The 20170-nt window shown below is 39.7% G+C and overlaps 1 protein-coding gene across 1 annotated transcript in view; it reads left to right on the top strand.

Moving 5' to 3' along the window:
• Positions 1-213: 213 nt before the first annotated feature.
• The window catches only part of Il1rap (interleukin 1 receptor accessory protein), a 132013-nt gene continuing 112056 nt past the window's right edge, over positions 214-20170 (top strand). Inside the window, exon 1 of the mRNA XM_026389371.2 lies at positions 214-323. The gene's annotated coding sequence lies outside the window, so the exon portion shown is untranslated. The remainder of the gene's footprint in view (positions 324-20170) is intronic.

The raw sequence follows: 20170 nt of genomic DNA, 5'->3' as shown, positions 1-20170 counted from the left end.
TCCTCCTCGCAGCGGGCGGGACTGGCCCGCTGTGCCGCCCAGAAGCCGCAGGCTCGGGAAGCCCTGAACGCCGGTGGATTGCGAGCCAAGGCGGCGGGTGGAGCCTGATCCACGATATCGCGGCCAATCGCGCGGCGCCGGGGGAGGAGCCCCGAAGGGGGAAAAAGAAAGTGCGGCGGAAAGTAAGAGGCTCATTGGGGAAGACGGCCGGGATCCAGGTCCCCTGGGCTTCGCTTTGGCCCGGAGCACGGAGAGAATCAGTGCAGGGAGACCCTCCACCCATCCCGCCCCTTTCGCTGTGCCCGCTCAGCTTCCCAAGAAAGGTGAGTCTCGCGCTGCCGTGAGGACTGGTTTCATCCTGCCACAGAAACTCAGGGTAGATGGATTCTTAGAGATCGTCTCCTTCACTCCTCCTGTTTTACAGAAGGGAAAACTGAGACACAGGGCGAGGCAGGGGCCAAGGTAGATCACTCCGTGCGGTGGCGGGGATTCGAACCCTGCAGTTCAGAGCCCCATCTTTGCTTGTGTAGGGATTAAGTAACGCAATCGTGGGATCCGTGCGTTTCTGTGCCCATTCCCAGCCCTTTGCGGGATCTACTCCGGTCTTCCTGCGCCTTGCTTGCTCCAGCGCGCAAATGTAAGCGATGAGCACTGGAGGCTGTGTGTCCCAGCATGCCCATTCAGTTGTCACGTCGCTCTCAACCCGGAGCTATGACAGCTTGGGTAAAGGCTGCCAGCAGCCTCACTCTCTCCTTTGCTGACCTGCTTTGTCGAAAAGATGCTCCTGCTGAGGATATCCCACAGGCTCCAGGCGAAGTTTCCGGGAGAGGGAAGGGACGCAAGAATGCTGGTGACCTCCTAGGGTACTTCCAGTTCTCTCCCCAGTCCCGGCAGGGAGCGGAGCTGTTGGCCTTGTGGAGAATGAGATGTTCCTCCTTAAGGAACTGACTTCACGGAACCATATCCTCCTTTTCCAGTTTGAAGTACTGGGAAGAAATCAGGAGGCTAGAGTTAGAGAAAATCAAAACCACAAAAACAAACTTCTGCTATTTCCTTAAAGATCCCATTCCCAACCTGTCTTTCCTCCACCCCTGGGTGTGCAATTGTGAACCAGGACACCAGGGGAAGCATTTTCCTGCTCTGCTGTCAGATCCCAGGGATAGTTACCAGCTGTAAAAAGAGGATTTGCTTGGTTTCCAGTTCTGCCATGTGTTAGCTGTCTGAACTTGGGTAAATTAGCCCATCTTTCTAATACTATTTTTCCCCACTCACCAAAATGGAGATTATAATGGTCACCTTAGGGTAGTTGGGAGGATGAAATGGGGCAGGCAATTCAAGTTACATTTTGTTTTTAGCACAGTGGCTGACCTGGTACCTGGTCTGTTTGAAACTGATGATAACTATTATAAATATTCTTGAATAATAATCCTGGAGACTTTGAGTTTTGAGACTGCTTTCTTATTACATTGAAGTGACTTTTTGTTTTTTAAATATGGAAATGTGATGCTTTCTTCTTCAGAATTAGAACAGTTCTGTTAAAGTACATCTTTCACATGTGACTTGGATCATGGATGCTTGATGTGGAATATAAAATTGATATTTCTTAGTGATATGAATTTTCTACTAGTTTTTAGGTCAAGGCTCAGGCCTGTGAACTGCCTTGATCTGAGGCATCTTTCATTGACAAGGAAGGGCTTTAATTTAATGAGGGATAAAAAAGACCAGAGGAGGAAGTTGGAAGTCACAGCTGTAATAGACTGTGCTAAGCCTTCTATTCCTGCTCTCTTAGATCAGTCAAGCAACTTTATGTTATTCAGCTAATATTTGTGCAGGGATGCTACTAAATTCATTCTGTTTTAGAGACTAACTTGCTTTATTTAAACACAAACACACACAGGCCTACACTGGTCTTCCTGTATTATTGCTATTTTAAAATTAATAGCTTCTTTCATAATCTGCACCCTGCTCATGACAGTTGTTTTTATTTGATTCACACAATAATTCAGTTCTATCTATAGGCCACATCATAAGTCCCTGACTTTGGTATTTATAGTTGGTTGCCCTTCACAGTTCAAAATATTTCTATGCAGTATTGATGAGTCCCTGAGAATGGGTGTGGTACATCTTGAGAGAAGGTAAGAGTCCAGTGGTACCTACTCAGGTACCTCCCACACCAAACATTTGCAGAGGATGGAATCTCTTGCTTCCGTCAGCTTGTTCCGTGTGCATGCATTGTGATGAGCTGGCGGGGATACATCTGAATATGTGCCTGAGAGACCAGGGACTTGTGGGGAAAAGCTCAAAAAATAAGGTCAGAAGGAAGGGAGATTGAAAACAAATTTCTTTTGGTTCTGATTCTTTGAAGAAAGGAAATCTAGTTATCCTTACTCCTTATACATATTATTATTTGTTGCTAGCAAAACCATATGTATATATAGAACTTTAACATTTCCAAAGTACATTCCACATATATTACCTTCCTTGTTATTTGCAATAGCCCTGGAGAAGGACACAACAGGCATATTAATAGTACAAGGCACCCATGTTTTGTGATAAAACCTACTTGATTTCAAATTCTAGCTCTGGTACCAAAGTAGCTGGGTGATACTAGCAACTTATTTTACTATTTAGGGCTTCTATTTTACCCAATTCTAAAGTAGGATAAAATTGCTTACTCTAAGAATTTATGTGAAGATTAAATTCAGTGAAATAATGTCAAATATGTGTAGTGAATAGGTGCTCATTAAATGACACCTCTTCTTAGCTAGTCTTCATTTACTGAAAACTGGAATGAGACTCAAAAATGATAGGCTGCCATGGGTCACCTTGATGGGAAATTCCAGCTTTAGGAATATAGTTTATACCTTTTAGCTTCTAGTTTTCCTATAACATCCTGCTACATGTCCAATGAGATCTTGAGTACTTTACTTTAGTTGTTAGGTTACCTTATCTGGCTGGTGATTTCAGGGCATCCTTTTTGTCACAGAGTAGATATTTCCTTGCTAAGAGTACAATCCTTCAACATGACTTTGTAGAATTTCGTGGAGCCGACTCACAGGAGAGAGAGTTTAAAGTGATGATCTCTAAGGCAACTTACTCATTTTCATTTGTTTGATGTGATGCCCCTTCAACTCTTAGGAGGAAGGATTACTATGAATACATAAAGTTCAGAATTATGTCTGATTTTTCTTCCTGTCCTGAGTGGTTTCTTCCCTCTGTAATCCTGTAATAGTTCAAAGACTGGTATTGAGAAACAAATGCCATGCATGGCCATAGCATCATTCAGCTCTTTCACAAATTCCATGGATAAAGAGTGGAATAGAGAGAACAATATGCAAATTTGAAAAAAAAAGCATCCTTTCCTATTGATGTTAATCATTTGTTTGGAATCTCAGTCCTCCTTGCGGAAACTTATGGCTGCAGACTTCAGTAGGAAGATGAGCTGTTCTGTTTCTGGTCCAGGCAGTGGGGCCATTTATCTATAGAGACTCCTCACAGGTCATCAGGTTTGTCTCCTTTATAGCAAGCAGACAGGCTTGCAAATGCAGTCCTGGGAGAAATGTTTTGTTCCTTGCTTTTGGCATTTGGGAACATTTATTTATTTGCTTTTGCCAAGAAGTAGGTACATCTTACCTGGTGTTGTTAAGAAAGCAGAATGTGACTGGAGGAAATTGGAGGAGGAGACAGGGGGAAAGAGAGGTTATCTCCAGTGTACATACAGTTTCATTTGTTGCTCAACTTCATTGGGCTTTTGCTGGTGACACAGATGTAGGTTCTGGTGAGTCACTGTTGCCTTGCCTGTGAAATATTAAAGAGAGCCACCTACTGTGCTCTTTGCCCATTTTGGAAATCGCTCTGTGGGGAAAGAAAAACCACCAAAGAATAAGAAGGTTACAAAACATTTGGTGTCTGACATTTTGGGGGATAAACTCAGGTTAACTTTTCATTTGCTCATTTTTATAAAACTTGGAGTGCATTGTTTATGCTGATGGGATAGATAGGATGCCCTTCTAGTTTGCATTTATTTCAACTTTCTCAGCTGCAGCGCTTTGAGTTCTCAACTCTGGCAGGTACCTGAGGCACTCTTCTAAAGGGATTATTCTCAGGCTCTGCAGTTAGGAAGTAGGAACGCTGGTGCCTCCTTAGAATCTTCAGTCTCTGTCTTTTCCAAAAGTCAGCATCTTTTCCATAGGAAGAATTTAATAAACACTAATTCCTTCTTCTGCCAGAAATTCCTTCAATTTATTAGTCTGTTAAATTATGGTCATCAAAATTTAATAGCTATTCTTTATTGAACTCCATCATGTTTGTGCTGAATGGTTTACATACATCATCTTATTCAATCCTTGCAATACTTCTGTTTTTTTATTTTCATTTTTTTTTTTTTTTTAGGAAACTGATGCTAATAGAAGTTAAGTAGCATGACCTATGTCACATAGCACAACCAAAGTATGATGCTGAGAATCATCAGTACATTTCGTTTTAGAACTAGGAAGAAACTGAAATTGTCCTTTCTCTGGACTAGATCAGAGGACCTGGGCTAAGACCTCTGGCCCATGCCATCCACATCCTGCCATTCTAGTCCTGGTATTACTTTGCCTGTGACTGAGGAATCTCTATTTTGGGGCCTAAAATGTGAGAGAGCTGAACTGGATGATCTCTAAGGTTATTCTACAGTGCATTGTGTAGTTTTCTTTAAGATTCCTTTCAACCAAAATTCTGCAATCACATCTCTCTGCAAAAGTCAAAGTAAAAGGGGGAAATGGGACTAAAGAGGAAATATCCCTGTTTTTTTTTTTTGTTGTTGTTGTTATTTTTGTTTTTTTTTGCCCCGGAGATGTATTTTCAAGCCAAACAGACCAAGGCAAGGGAAATTAGCATCCGTTGGTGCATGTACTCTTGTCATTTCATTTCAACACAAAGATATCTTTCACATATATATCATTGTCTGCCTTTTCCTGATGTAAGAACTGAGGCTCAGAGCAACCTACAGACTTGCTCAAGTTTATGCAATTAGTAAAGATTAGAACCTGTGTGTGCTTGAGTGCAAAACCCTTTGGTTCATTGTATTATATTTTTAGCACCTGAGGACTTGTATAACTACAATCATAAATGCCCCCTCCCTGCATTCTTATGCCATATCTATTCAGGCTGTATCTTTTCTTTTCCTCTTTCCTTTCAGACATGCTGCTCAAATTCTTTGTTGATTTTTCTTAATTTATGGAACTGCCTTAAATGTTTATAACATCTTCTATCTCTAGGATGATATTTGTGTGTGTGTGTATGTGTGTGTGTGTGTGTGTGTGTGTGTGTGTATGTGTGTGTGTAAGTAGTTTGTTCATGTCCTTGATTGGCACCTAAGTAGCTGAGGACATGGTTTATCCTGTCCTGTGTCCAACACAGTGCCTTGCACATACAAAGTACAAAACTGAATTGATAATGGATTCTTCCTAGGTCAGATCAGCCTCTGTCAGATAGGCCCAGAATTAGTTTTCTGATTTTTTCCCCTCTATTATATCATAAAACTAATTTTCTTAAAGGTTGACTCTATAGACAAATAAGATAATTTTAATTTCCTTTAATTTTCTGTTCACAAAATCAGACACATGATAAGGAGTTATAGAATCTAATGATTGGACATTGCTGGCTCAATGATGGAAAAACACATTTATAACCTAATAATAAAGGATGTTTTGCAGCAAACACAGTGAAGGATGACACTGAAGTGCATGCTTGCATATATTGACAGTAAGGCCAATGTCAAGTGTCATAAATAAATTACCTGGAGAAAGTAGGAAGTTTCCATAGAAGAGAGCAGCTGCAAAAGACTTCAATCTCAAGACTTTTAAAAGTAGTGATGAATTCATTTTACTTGATATAATTGGCATCAGGTGAACAGAAGGACAGATAACCTCTGATTTCAAGATTGTGCCCCGTGGGTGCTTGTGGCTCCCACCTGTCTGGCAATAAGTATTTACGATTACACTGGCTTCCTCCTTTACCACTCAATTCTAAAGGCAAAATAAAAGATATCTGCATTTTTTTTAAATCAGTAGAATAGTTCCTTAAACTAGTATCATTAGAAGTTACAGTGACTTAAAATTGTGGCTCTGTGACATAGTTGGCTTTGACATCCTACTAACTAACCTCCCTGGACTTGACTTTGGAAACATTATTTGGTTTGTCTCTGCCTTATTTTTAGCACCTGTAAAATGAGGATAATAAAATCAATTTCATCAGGCTTTTGGTAAGTGTCAGTCTAAATTATAACATTTGTTAAAAGCCTGGTGCTGGGGGATTTAAAACTTTATTATGACTAACAGCAATGATAATAATTCCATTGCAGGTCCAAATGGATACTGGCTTAGAGAATAAAAGGCCTAGTTCAAATAATAATAGTTTTTATTTATATAGAACTTGAAGCCTTGAAAATCTCAAAATGCTTCCTATTATATACGCATGCACACTTTAAAAATATTACTTCATACTTTGTTACTCAGAGAGACTAAATATTTATAGCAGGACTGAATCTTAGATCCTGTCTTTCTAACACCAAGTTGGCATGGTCTAAGACCATGAATTTTCCCTCAGCCATTCAACTCACCAGCCCTGGTTCTGGTTGGTTGCATTTTTCTCTGGGCCTTCCTCACCTGTGAAATGAGGATGTGGACAGGATTCTTTCTCAGATAGTTGCTATGAATACATGACTGCTGAGCTCTGTCTTAGGAGATACCATGCAAGACTGAGAGCAGAACTTCATTCCTTCCACATCCACAGGTCATGGCATGTGGAACAAGACATTGTAAGTCACAGATGCCTGGCAGTATCATTGGCTTCAGTGAGAATCACGGCTGAACACTGCATCAAGAGTCAGATGGCTAAAGATATCTTATCTGCCTTAGGGATGTGATTCTGCCACATTTCTCTAACCTGCAGAGCCCCCCCCCCCCACACACACACACACTCTGGAATCCAGATTTGGGGATGGGAAGAGAAAATAGACAGCTGGGTTAGAAAAATGTACATTTATGGTTTTGGAAATGAAAGTGAAAATTTTGAAAAAATAAAACAAGCTCTGTGTCACCATTAATCATAAAAGGATAATATCTTTGGCTTTTATTTGGATTTCAGCATTATGAGTACAAATTTTCTGCTTTATTCTTCTGAGTTTTTAGTGCCCATGGAAGAAGCTTGGCTTTCATTGAAATATAGGAGATCTTTCACTTTATAGAAATGATAGAGACTCAAGAATCATAGAACATAGTAAATATTACTTTTTTAGAAGATTTGATCTCAGTTTTCCAATTACAGAGATGATGGGGACAGGGGATTGAATGATGGTGAATGGTACGTAGTGAAAAATCGCTTGGCTTTGAATTTGGGATTGGATTTGAATCCTAGATACTGCTTGCTTAGGCTCTCCAGCCCTATTCCCCTCAACTGTAAAACGGTAATAAGCATGTCCTATTTATCTCCCAGATATATAGATTAGACGTAGATTTCTTATGATGTTTAATTACTTTATTTAGTCTACTGTTTATTTTTTATTTCATGCCAACTAGAATACAAAATCTACAAGTCAGAGATATTTGATGTATTTACTAATGTATCCCAGGTGCCTAGAATAGTGCCTAGCAAATGGCAGATATCCAATGGATGAGTCAATGATGAATAAATAAATGAATGGGTAGATATAAGTATGATTAATTATCCTCAAGAAGTAGAAATAAATACATGGAACTGGTTAAATAAATAATTTACATTGATGATATTGAAATATAATTTGATACGTATACTTATAGACACTTTTATATATAATCTTATACATATACAAATGTGTATGTAGGTATATGTGTGCATATATGTGAAATGTTTAATTTTATACATTTAGAATATTGAAATGATAACATGTGTACGTGTATACATATGTGTGTGTGTGTGTATGTGTGTGTGTGTATATATATATATATATCTATATCTATCTATCTATCTGAAACTGCCTTAAGAAACAGAAATGCTGAAGTGATTGTTTATTGTTTAAATGCTATAGTTGTTGTTTAGAGAGTTTGGGAGGAAGGAAATATATGTATGTATATTTTCTGTTTATATATAATGTGGATGGACAGGTAAAGAGAAGAAAAACAAGTGATTTCATGATTAAGACATGGAAGACTGATTGAAACAACCAACATTGAAGGGATATGTATTTTAGTTAGGGTGTTCAGGAAAGGCTATCATAGAAGGTGCCAATTGAATGAGGAGAAAAGCCGGCAAAAGAGCCAGGGTGGACCTGAGGTCATGTCTGAGGTGGCTGGGTCTGGCTAAGAGGGTCAGAAGACTGGTAATAAGGTCCTGTGACAGGCGGGGGCTAGATCAGACTGGCCTTGCTGGCCAAGGTGAGAAGTCTGGATTTTGCATAATGTGTGACAGGCTGTCCCTGAGAGCGCAGAAGCAGGATGGTGACCAGATTTAACACATGTGGAGCCTTGAACAGAGTGAAGGAAAATGGAGGAGCTTGTTTATAAGAAGGGGAGATGGTCGGCTCTGATCTCCTGTGGGCTGCTATGAACAGATGAGAAAGACATCTTGGTTTCATTGATGTGTCATTCATAGCCTCTTAGACTGTCTCAAAGGGGAAAAAAATAGGGAAATAGGAAAAACTGGATTCTTTTGGTTTTTCTGAAAGGAGACTGTTCTTATTTCCAAATGCAATGAGTAGTGGAAGGGAATGTATGCACTATTGCTCAATTCAATTCAGCTGGAAATTTCACAGTTCCTGTGTAGGTGTTTTATGTAATCAGTCCCCCAAAACATTGAACCTAGTTATTTCCTTATAAAACTTCAGCTACCAGTTTCTGAAATCTGAAGAGTGAGCAAATTCAATTCCATATAAGATCAATTTCTTCTTTCTGGCTCTACACATTTAAATGGTATCTAACCCTTCAATAAGTTGCTTGTAGGCCATCTCTCCATGAACTATTTATTGGTCTATGCACATATATTCAGTCTTATATGTGGCCCTTCATAATGGGAGTGAAAAATAACTTGACAACATATGACAAACACCATTTCAAGTGCTTTATGTATATTAGCTTTGAAGTCTCAGGACAATCCTATGAGGTAGGTACAGTTGAAGCCAACATATTAGAGAAGAGGAAACTGAGGCCCAAAAGCTGGAGTCCCCCATTTGAACTTGAGCAAGCCCACATTTGAACTTGAGCAAGCTAAATTATTATGCCATTCTGCTCTTTGATTTTAAGTGATCCTACATATTTATTCACCTCTCTTTGTCCCACTTACTTCATAGTGCTTTATTTGAAGGAATAGTTCAATAAGTGTATTTAATCAATGAATGAACATGTGCCCTTTAGTCTCAGGTGGTATCATTTCATAAGCATTTAGTGGTAAAAGCATGGGCTTTCTACTGAGACAACCTGGGCAGGCAAATGCCTCTCCCTACTTTTGGGATATGGTCAAATTACTTAACATCTCAACCTGCTTCCTCATCTGTGTTCTTGGCACAGAGAGAGGGCTGTTGTGAGGATTAAATAAAATATGCATATAAAGTACTTAGCACAGTGCCTGGAACATAATTAGTACTCAGTCCATTTGAGCCCTTGTTATTACTTTTTTGAACTAAAATAACCTCTCCAAACATGCTTATAGTTATATACGCAGGCAGTTTTTCTAGTTGTGCTTGTTTTATTAACTTGCCTTTAAAAATCAAAGCCAAAGATCCAATCATAATCAGTGATGTTAATTTTGTTCCAGGGCCCATTCTGGCACATTGCCCAAAGCAAAGCATGCACTGTGGATGCTAAAAGGCCCTCTTATAGGAAGAACAGCCAGTCCTGGGGAACTGCATGGGAGCAAAAGGTGTTGTGTGACTGCCCTGTCTCTTCCCTCAAAACATCTGATACACCTGCAGGCAGCACTTGCAATCCTGCCCATTCATCTCCCCAGCCCATCTGCCTGGCTGGAAAGTTATTTTGTATTCCAGCATTGGCCCCCGAGCATCCTGGGTGACAAGAGAAATGCAGGAGAATACCAACAATTTGCCCCAGATAACACTAAATAAGGCTAATTCACAGAACTGGCTGTAAGTTTAGGACCAAATATTGATCGAAGGCTTCTTGTGACCCGGAGCTGTGCTGAGTGTGTTATTTTCATTATCTCATTTAATCATTACTGCATCCCTATGCAAATTTTAAATTTTAGTTGTAAATTTAATTTACAACTAAAGAAAAACAGAAGTGCCAGGGTTGTTACCTCCATGAGTGCATTGGGGGCTGTGATGATAAAATCAAATATGTTTTTCTGTCTTGCCACATTTTTCTTCCAAAACAATTGTGCAGGGTTGCAGTACCTTTGGAATCTCCAGGAACCTCCCCTGCAGTGAAGACATGTTTGGCAGAGAAATGAGACAAAGGTTGTATGAGGGAGTCCAGAAACTTCATTCCATTTGACAGTTTGTTTTGCTCTGGAAGAAGGTAGTAACAATGAACTGAGTCCTGTATGCATTTGTTTCCTTCTTTGTAAGAAATCACTGTGGTGCTTATTGATGGTCTTACTTCATTTTCTGCTGTTTTAACAAAATACCTGGGACTGGGTAACTGATGAAGAATGGAGGTCATTTCTAACAGTTCTGGAGGCTGGGAAGTCCAAGGTCAAGTGACTCTCATCGGGAAAGGCCATCTTGCTGCATTATCCTAAGGCAGATGGTGGAAAGTCAAGAAAGCACACATATTATCAAAAGAAAAGGTGCTGAACTGACATTTTTATCAGGAACCCACTCCCTGGATAACTAATCCACTCCCACTGTAAGGGCATTAATCCACTGAAGGGCAAGGTGCTCATGACTTCATCACCTCTCAGCGGTCCCACCCTTCAGTGCTGTCCTGCCTGCGCTTGTACACATGTGAGAGACACACAGAGAGATGGGGGAGGGGGAGAGAGAGAGAGAGAGAGAGAGAGAGAGAGAGAGAGAGAGAGAGAGAGAGAGAATGGTGTCTGATTCATAGTTGGAACTCATACATATTTTAAAATGAGTGTATGAGGAAATAAATATTCCTTGGGCTTTCTTTTTTTTCCCTCTCTGAGAATGGAAGGTGCTGTGGGATAATTAAAAATGGTGAAATTTTCAATGTACGCCTTTCTTTTTAAAGTTTTACTTTCAAAATTATCTCAGAAGGAGATTATTTTAAATTATGTGGCATTACTTAATCTTGGTTATTCAGGACAGTTTGTTGGAGTGGACTGTAATTCCTTTAGAATTTATTGAGGTGAGATCATTTACCCATATACCAAATGGCTGCAGACTGGTATACTTTTACATTTATGCAATCTGATTTTCATAAATTTTCTTTTCTTCTCTTTCTTACTGTCTGCTAGTTCTTGCTTTCAGCTCACCTTTTTCTAGCAGTTTTCTCCCCACTCCCTGTACAGGGAATGGTTTCTACTTTACTGTTGACTAGGAATCCAGGCAACAAATTTGCTAGAACTATGTGTGTGATAAGAATAAAAGGTGTTGAAAGTAGACTACAGAGATTCTTCTCTGAGTGAGGGTAACAGAAAGGTGTGGTGGTAGCTCTAAAACCTGTCTTCATATAAATCAGGTGATATCTTACATTGTAGTGTTGGTTTTCAGTTACATGTGTCAGTAAAAAGGGACCAGTGACAGGGACAATTCCTTTGCTCTTTTGGACAGTAGCATTTTCTGAGAACTTTACATAGGTAAAGCATTGGTGAGATACAGAGATTAGAAAATCACACAAACCCAGCCTTTGCAGAGTAAGTTTATAGATGGTTATGAGTGATAAGATACATAAGGGGGTTTATAATACAATGTATTTAATATTTGAAATAGTGTAAGAGTATCTAATGCAAGTTTTAAAAATATATAATAAAGAATTTGGTATTTTAAGAAGAGAGACAACAACTGTGTAGCTCAGGAAGGGGTTTATGAGCAAGTCCCATTTTGAAGGGAGTCTTGAAGTGACAGGCAGGAATGGACATGAAATAGTTGGTGAGGAGTGGTATGTGAGTGAGGGTCTAACTAGGGGAGCAGAAATAAATGGATGGATAATATGGATGCTGTGGAATTTGGGATTCATCAGAGAGAGAGAGAGAGAGCTACAATTGTGGGAAAAGAAGAGCAATTAAACATCCAGAAGGAGAAGTTTGGAGATCAGAGGAAAGTCATTAATCATAGACCCTGAGAAAGAGCTGGTGAAGAGGTCTGAGGAAGGCTGTTTTTTCTGTGGTCAGCAGACAGGCAGTAAGAAAAGTTGGATATGATGTAGAAGAGAGCAATGTTCAATCCATGAGAACAAATTATAGACCTCTGCTGCCCCTCACTGTATGATGTGGGTGGTCTGCCCAGGAGTCTGGTGCATGAGGCTGTGGAATATTTCACCTGCCTGGCCTCAGACTTGGAGAGATTGGACAGGGAGATCTGGCAAGGTTGGAAGAACAGTGGACGTGGCTACTACCACCAAGGAAGAGAGCCAGCAATCAGAAATGGTGTGCATTAACTGCAGGAGTATCTAGGGCCTGGAGAGGCCCTCTGAAGGCCAGCCCTAACTTGAAACCATTGGGAATAAGAATTCTGGGAAGTGTAATCCCAGTTTAACTTCATGGACCTCGTTAAAAATCCCCACCAAGGACAAGTGTGGTGGCCCACAGCTGTAATCCCAGCAGCTCAGGAGGCTAAGGTAGAAAGATAACAAGTTCAAAGCCAGCTTCAGCAACTTATTGAGGCCCTGTCTAAAAAATAAAAAAAATAAAAAATAAAAAAATAAATCACCATCAATTTATATTCCAGCTAAGGCAGTAAAACTAAAACATAGAGAGAGGAAAGCAGGGCCTTCTTTGGGGAGGACCCAGTTTAACTGAGAGATGGCCTATGAGCAAAGGAATCACTGAAGATCAGACTCTAAAACTTGGGATATAGCTCATTGGAGGAGCACTTTCCTAACATTTGCAAGGCTGTGTATTCAGTCCCCAGTACCAGTAAAGAAAAAAAAAATGTGAGCTGTGTCATTCAGTACCTTAAATATCCTTTTGAGAAATTTTTGCTTTATCCTGTAAGGCAAGGAGAACCACTGAATATGCTTGAGCAAAGGAGGGGCATTATCAGATTTGTGTTTTAGACAGATCTGGTATTGGTGAGAAAATGTTGCAGATTAGAGAGGGAATAGATGGGACAACTCGTGGGAATTCTATCATAATAACCCAGGGGAAAATTTTGCATTCCTAGAGCTCTATTCTGTCCTCACCAAGGGTGGTGATCCAGAGTCATCAGAAGAGGTTGTTCAAGACCATTCTTGGAATTAAAATGCCAGTGGACATTGCAAGCCAAGGCTGGAATGCCCTTGTGATGTGGCTAGATAATTCCTTAAAATTCCCTAATGATTTTGCTTCTAGTGTGTGAAGAACAAGAGGAAATATATAAGCAATTGGAACAGTGAGTTTAAATGAAGTTGGCTCACATACTCACATCAGTGTCATTTGAGGGAAGGCAAGGTCCTATAAAGATAAAGATACTTATTTCCCTTACTAAGACTTTGGGCTTTACTGAGTGATACTCAGGGTATTCCTTGTGTTTGTCCAAGAACCCAACAATTTATGAATTGCTTTTCTTGTCACTAGATTTGATAACAGCTCTGTAAGGTCAGTTTGTTCTGAATTATTATAAATGAGAAAACTGAAGCTCAGAGGTTGAAATGACCATCAAGAGGCCACTTAGTCCTGGATGACCAAGAGAGCTCACTGGAATTCTATCTATTCAATGGGCACCTTTCAATCACTCACCTTCCACTTCACTGTGCACCATTGCCTGGTTATCTTCTTGGGACACTTCTTCGATCATGCTATGTTCCTGTTCTAAATCCGTCCATGGGTTTTGGACTTCATTACATGTAAGGTCTCTTTTCACCCAGGAAGCAGGTGTCTGGTGATCTGGGTGGTACAGTTCTTGCTCTTTTGATTCTTCAGCCCAGTGCAGTATTTTTACTGCCTTCGATCAAACTCAAGGTGAAGAGGAAAGTGTCCTTTACAAAAACATACCTGAGTACCTTAACATCTCTAGGAAGTGCACACATTTTGAATTAGGCTGTTCCCTGTCTTCCCTGTCAGCACTTACCAGCACACATTCCTGCATATTTAAAAGCCTTATCTTCAGCCCTCCTGCCTCTCAGGACACAGCTGAACTCCTTCACTTGTCTTGACTTATTTAAACCACAGGCTCACATCCAGTGCTGTATTGCCTCAGATTTCAACAGCCTGTAGCAAGTGACTAAAACACCTGTAACCACCTTTTGCTGCACCCAGGCAGTGTTTTGTCCTCTAAGAGGCACCCCTAAGGCAAATAAAAATGATGTAACTACTGCAGGACTTTACTTTGGGGACTCCAGGATTTTTGTTGCTAATGATGTAGAGATGTAGTGTGGGGACTGGCAGAAGGCATTGAAAAATGGAGCTTTTGCAGATGTTAAATGGAATATGTGTGATGGTTCTCAGGGAATACTAGATCGCTGGGGTCAAGAGGACTAAAACTCTGGCTTTTCCAGTAGGCCACTGAGGAATCTACCATTTTTAGAGTCAGCTGAACCTGTTCCTAGCTGGCATAGCTGGCATTCTGACTTCTTGTCCAATGAGCTCCTTCTCTTATCTTGTCTCTCACCTGAGAATGGATCTTCTTATTGCTCCCTTCCAGGTATTTGGATTTTCTACTTCCTTGTTCTTGCTACAAGGAAAAGTATATAGGGAAAAGTTTAAGAGACTCAAAGGTTAGACTTCTAAAATAAGACAAAAATAATAATAGCTAACCACTTTGAGTGTTTATGCTGTGCCAGGTGTTGTGTAAAATTGTTTTACTTAACTCTCTTACCTAACTCCATGAAGGGTTTACTGACCCTCTTCACCAATAGGTACACTGAGATTCAGTGTGGTAAATTAGCATGCTCAGATAGGGAGAAGGATTTGGGCCCATGTCTGTGACTGTAAAACCCACAATGAAACAGGATGCTTTGCATAGTTGTGCTGAGGCTTGCCTTGTTGTCTCATGGCTCCTGTCTAATTTGCTTACATGTACAGCTGAGCATCTTGTAACAGGTGTTTAGTTACTACCTGATTTGTCTGACAATTCTCTGGAAACCCATCTTGGATTAATTCAACATCATTGGCTGTTTGAGTTTCTCCCCTCTTATTGCTTCCTTTCCTCCTTTTCCAATTTCCTTTTAAGTTCAAACACATAGGAGATACCTTAATTAGTTGATGACCATTGTCCCTTTTTAAATGGTATTTTCATTTCCTCAATATATTTTTTCTTACTTTGAGGGTTAGAGAGGTGAGTAGGGAAACGTACTTTTCACTGGTCCTAAGGATCCACATAGACGTGGAACTTCTGCTTTCAAATACCGACACCACTGGATTAAATGCCCAAAGGTGTCTGAGGAAGATGGGGCCACTTGACCAACTTGGCTCTAGAGATCTCAACCAGGACAAAGTAGATCAAAATTATAGAGGACCAGAATCTAGCTCAACATCTTGACACATTTATTACAGTTGGGACCATATGAAAACGGGACTTGAAATGAATTCACCACCACTAGAGATATTTAAAAAGGGCCTAGACATCCACTTGGCAAGGATGTTACAGGGAGACTTGAATATTGGAAAAAGGAGTTTGAATTAAACTGACATTTAAGTATCTTTCCGGCCTTGAGACTCTGTCTTGAATTCACTTAGAAACTTTATATTGGGAATAAAGGTTTCCCCTTGTTATAATTAACACCAAGTAGTGATGTCGCCTCCTCACTCCCCCCCTGCGCTTCCCCCTTCTGAACAACTGCTCGATTTAAGAAGGGGACTTAGGCTGAGGAAGGATGTGGTTCCTTCCCTCTTGGCAGCACTCTGTGTCAGAATGGAGGACTTGTGTCTGGGCCTGGCATGGTTCCCTCATCGGTCCTTCTTACCAGCCCAGTCGTGTCTGGGACCAGAGCACGTGGGAGGTGCACATCCGTGTAGAAAAACCTCCCCCTGGCTGCCAGCGCTGGATTTTTTTTTTTTTTTTTTTTTAATTTCCAAAGGAATGCAGTGTTACCTAGGGCAAACCTCTTGAAGGAAAGATGATACACCCCCAAACAAGTTCAAGGCAGACTAGACAAGCCTCCCCTGGAAAATATTCCCTTTGTAGTTAGAAGCATATGAAAAAGATTCTTTAAAAAATGGTTTCTTCTTGCTATTTCAAAGGACAGTAGCTTGCAGGCCAGAATGTCAGGAGTACATACTCCCTTCCCCCCCTCCTCCCTACCGGACCCAATCCTTTTCTATCTTCTTCCCTTTTTTTTTTTCTTTTAAATTAGTTTATTATTAATCTGAAAGCTCTGTTGTTTAAAAGTGATAGTCCTTTGATTTAATGTCGGGGATCGAGAGAGTTCATTGGTTCTCAAAGGAAGGAATGTTGCAAGGGTAGGAAGTGGTCAGCAGCTGATTTATAATCTTGAATGTGACAGAATTAAAGAAAGGAAGACTGGCAGTGGGTTCTACTGGTCAGGGCAGCAACTAAGAGTGGACAGTGCTTTTTAATTAAATAAGGTGATCTTTCCTCTCCGGAAGTACAGAGGCTTAAAAATTAATCTTCAATCCGGTTCAACTTTTTAAATGAAATGTTATAGCACAGTATGTTATGTTCAAATCTATCATGTTTGGATATCTCAAACTATGAAGTTTTATTCCTTGTAGGGAGACTTCAGAAAGTACTAGATATCTTCAGTCAAGTCAGTTCAACTGTCCCTAGAAAATAGATGTTGACAACTTCATAGCTGTAGGAAATCCATAGAGATCCGATCAAACACTGCCTGTAGGACTTTTGGCCAAGATTTCTCATATACACCATAAATCGTCACCAAAGTCATGGGAAGAACAGCAGCTTCAGCTTCTTTATCAGCCTGCTTATTGCTCCTGGACCCAAGGAGTTGTCTTGATATGGGAACATTCCCTGTTTAGCCATGACTCTTTTCCTGGATATTAATGATATTTTTTCTTTCCCTGGATGGATATTAATGATATTTTTTAGGGACAGTGATATTTCTTAGTGGCCTTTCAGAGTTAGGAGACAGCATGGCTTCATCAGAGAAAGGCCTAAACTGAGAATCAAAAGACATCTTTTTTTTTTAACATTTCCAATAACAAGTTATCGACTCAAGAAAGTCACCTCTTCTTTCTGGACTTCAGTTTCCCAATAATGTCCTGGATAACATTATTGATTTATAAGTTCCTTTCTGATTTTCTAGAGGTTGTCTTGATAAGAAAGTAGATAAAGAAAACACTAGCAAATTCAGGGTGAGGTTTGGTGAAAGAATTCACTGTTTAAACACTTCTCAGGAAGTCTTTGCTGCAACAAAGTTCCCTGTGGATATAGGAAACATTGAGACTCTGAGGAAAGTCTGTCTTTTTAGCATACTGCAGGGTATATGAGTATGTGCTATTTGTCTCATTTCTCTTTGCTGGGAGCTGACTAGAAACATGGATTTTATCACAATATATCTTCATATAAAACTTCTGTTTTCTAAAAAAAAAAGAACTCAATAATGGGTAAATTCTAGGTCATAGGCCATTATGGAAAGTTAAGGTTTTAGTCCCTGATTAGCAATTTTGCAATCCTGGAGTGGCCACAAGTACAGAGGCATAAAGATCACATATTCTGTGTTATAGCTCTGATTATTTCCAGTAAGTACTGGCCTCAGAATGCTCTTGTTATCTTCGGTGCTTTTGTTTTTCTGTCAGTTCAGTGAAGTGGTTGATGCAAAGTCTTCCACAGGTCTCCTGTGATCAAGGATCTCTTTGTCACTCTTTTGATAGGCTGTCTTTCTAAAATATATTCTATACTTCACTGCTATCTTATAGCAAGTATCCTGAGAAATTATACTTTCATTCATAATTCAAGGCCATGATTTTGAACATCTATTATTTCTCACTGCACATAATGATGACCCTAGGACCTACTGAAGTATGTAGGACTGATACTGAGTAGCTCCTGGTCCCCACATGGATAGCTCTCTATGTTTTTATTTATTTATTTTTTGGTTTCCTTTTAAAGCCTTAACTTTCTTCCTTCCATCAATATGCCTGCTAATAAAAAGTGTTTGCCCTTCCATCCAAATTTGCTACTCCTCTGCTTTGACATAAGAACTCAGTTAACTGGAATGTTTGAATGAGGATATGAGGATCTATACCCTAAGTGAAGTTGATCATTTCTTTTTTTAAGTTGATGCATCCTAGTTGTCATTTAGAGCTCTGGTTTGCCTACATGTTGGTTTTGGATATTTATTTGATAATTGATACTGTCCAATAATTCTTTTAACTGTTGAGGGCGATTCTATTGGTTTCACCTCCCTCTTGTTCAGATGTTCATATTCTTGAGCAATAGACTCATTTCATGACCAGAAGTCTAAGCGTGGTATAAAAAAGACAAAAGTTTTGAAAATAATCAAAATGCATCCATAGGGAAATGGCTAGATTCTCTATGGTATAGCTGGATAATATAATCATATTTAGGCACTGAAAGGAATGAAATATAATTACATGAACTGGTCCAGAAGAATGTAAATGCTTTTTTGTTAAGTAAAAGAAGCCAGACATAGCTCCATACGTGATTCACTTTTTGTAAATGAAGAGCAAAAAATGGCAAAGTCTGTTTCTGGTAGTTAACACGTAATTATGTTGGGAGTGGGATTGGATGAATGCTAAAGGGAGAGAATAGTACATAATGTTTTTACCTCCTACCTAATATGATTTTTTTTTAAAAAAAAGAGGAATAATTTCCCCTAACTTTTTAATGAAAGTTTTCAAATTTGAAAATATGACAGTGAACATGTATGTCCCCACTACCGAGATTCCATTGCCAACATTATGAAATCCTTGCTTCATCATGTTTCTCAGCATGAACGTCTCTATGCCTGATCTTCATGTGTGCACCTGTGTTTTCAGATGTGTTTACTTATTTAAGGAATGAACCTGGAGCCTTTTGCTAAATGAGACTCATTGCCTATCCCAAATAATGTCAGAGGGAGAGCTTTGACTGATTCACAAAGACACAGAAACAAGTACTGCCAGAGGGTTTATTAGCTGTCTTTACTTTAGATACCTTTTCTCTTCTTTATTATTGATAGTGTTGGCACTGGAGACAGGGAACTTGCCTGTTAGGGTTTGGCATTTGCTGGAGTTTCCTGGTCATCCCGGGAGTCCTCTGTCTCCCGCCACATCATATCGCCTCTACTCTGACTTTACATAGAGCCAACTGTGCAAAAGCCTGTGTGCTCTTTTTTTTTTTTTTAATTTATTTTTTTAATTGTTGATGGACCTTTATTTTACTCACATGTGGTGCTGAGAATCAAACCCAGTGCCTCACACATGCTAGGCATAACCACAGCCACTTCTTCAGTTTGTAACCTTATGAAACACTCTGGAAACATTCAGGTTTTGAGAGAAAATACAAATGCTTTGTGGTGCCACTGAGCCACTGCTTGGTTTTAGGGTGTGGAGTCCTGAACCTTTCAAGGAACTTGGGACAGGCCATATTTTATTTTGGTTCTAAATAGTATCATTTGAAGAAAGGTTATTCATTTGAGGATGGGTTGTAATTAGCTAATCACTATTGATTGGAGAATAATGATAACAGTAATAAATATCAAAAAGTGAAATATGAATAACTTTAGGCCAGATCAAAATTCTAGGCTCTTTTATTTTGCATAATTCATTTGAACTGTTGGAATTTGCCTTTCTTGTTCGTGATCAGATGTTCCTTCCACCTACACAAAAAAAGTAGAGTCAAATTCATAAAATCTGTATCGTTTTTTTCCCTGGCATATCACCCTTAGCCATTTTCCCATAATTCTTTGCCTACTCCTCTGTAGATTATACTCATCAGATTTCTCACTTTCCTTTAAATACCCCATTCACTTTTTTTGCATTCAGGATTTCGCTCAAGTTATTTTCTCCTTCTGGAGATCCTTCTTTTCCCTTCCCTCCTTTTCTCTTCACTCCCTGCTGTCCCTTGTCCCCACCTGACACACAGACGCACACTCTGGTACATTTGCCTCTCTCTCTCTGTTTAGACGTGGGGTCTTCTTTATGATACCTTCCAAAGCTATCAGCTAGAAGGAAT

The sequence above is a fragment of the Urocitellus parryii genome, chromosome 2 (genome assembly GCF_045843805.1).
Source record: "Urocitellus parryii isolate mUroPar1 chromosome 2, mUroPar1.hap1, whole genome shotgun sequence".
Lineage (NCBI taxonomy): Eukaryota > Metazoa > Chordata > Mammalia > Rodentia > Sciuridae > Urocitellus > Urocitellus parryii.
Note: the sequence above shows the minus strand (reverse complement) of the source record. Positions and strands in the feature narration are given on the sequence as shown.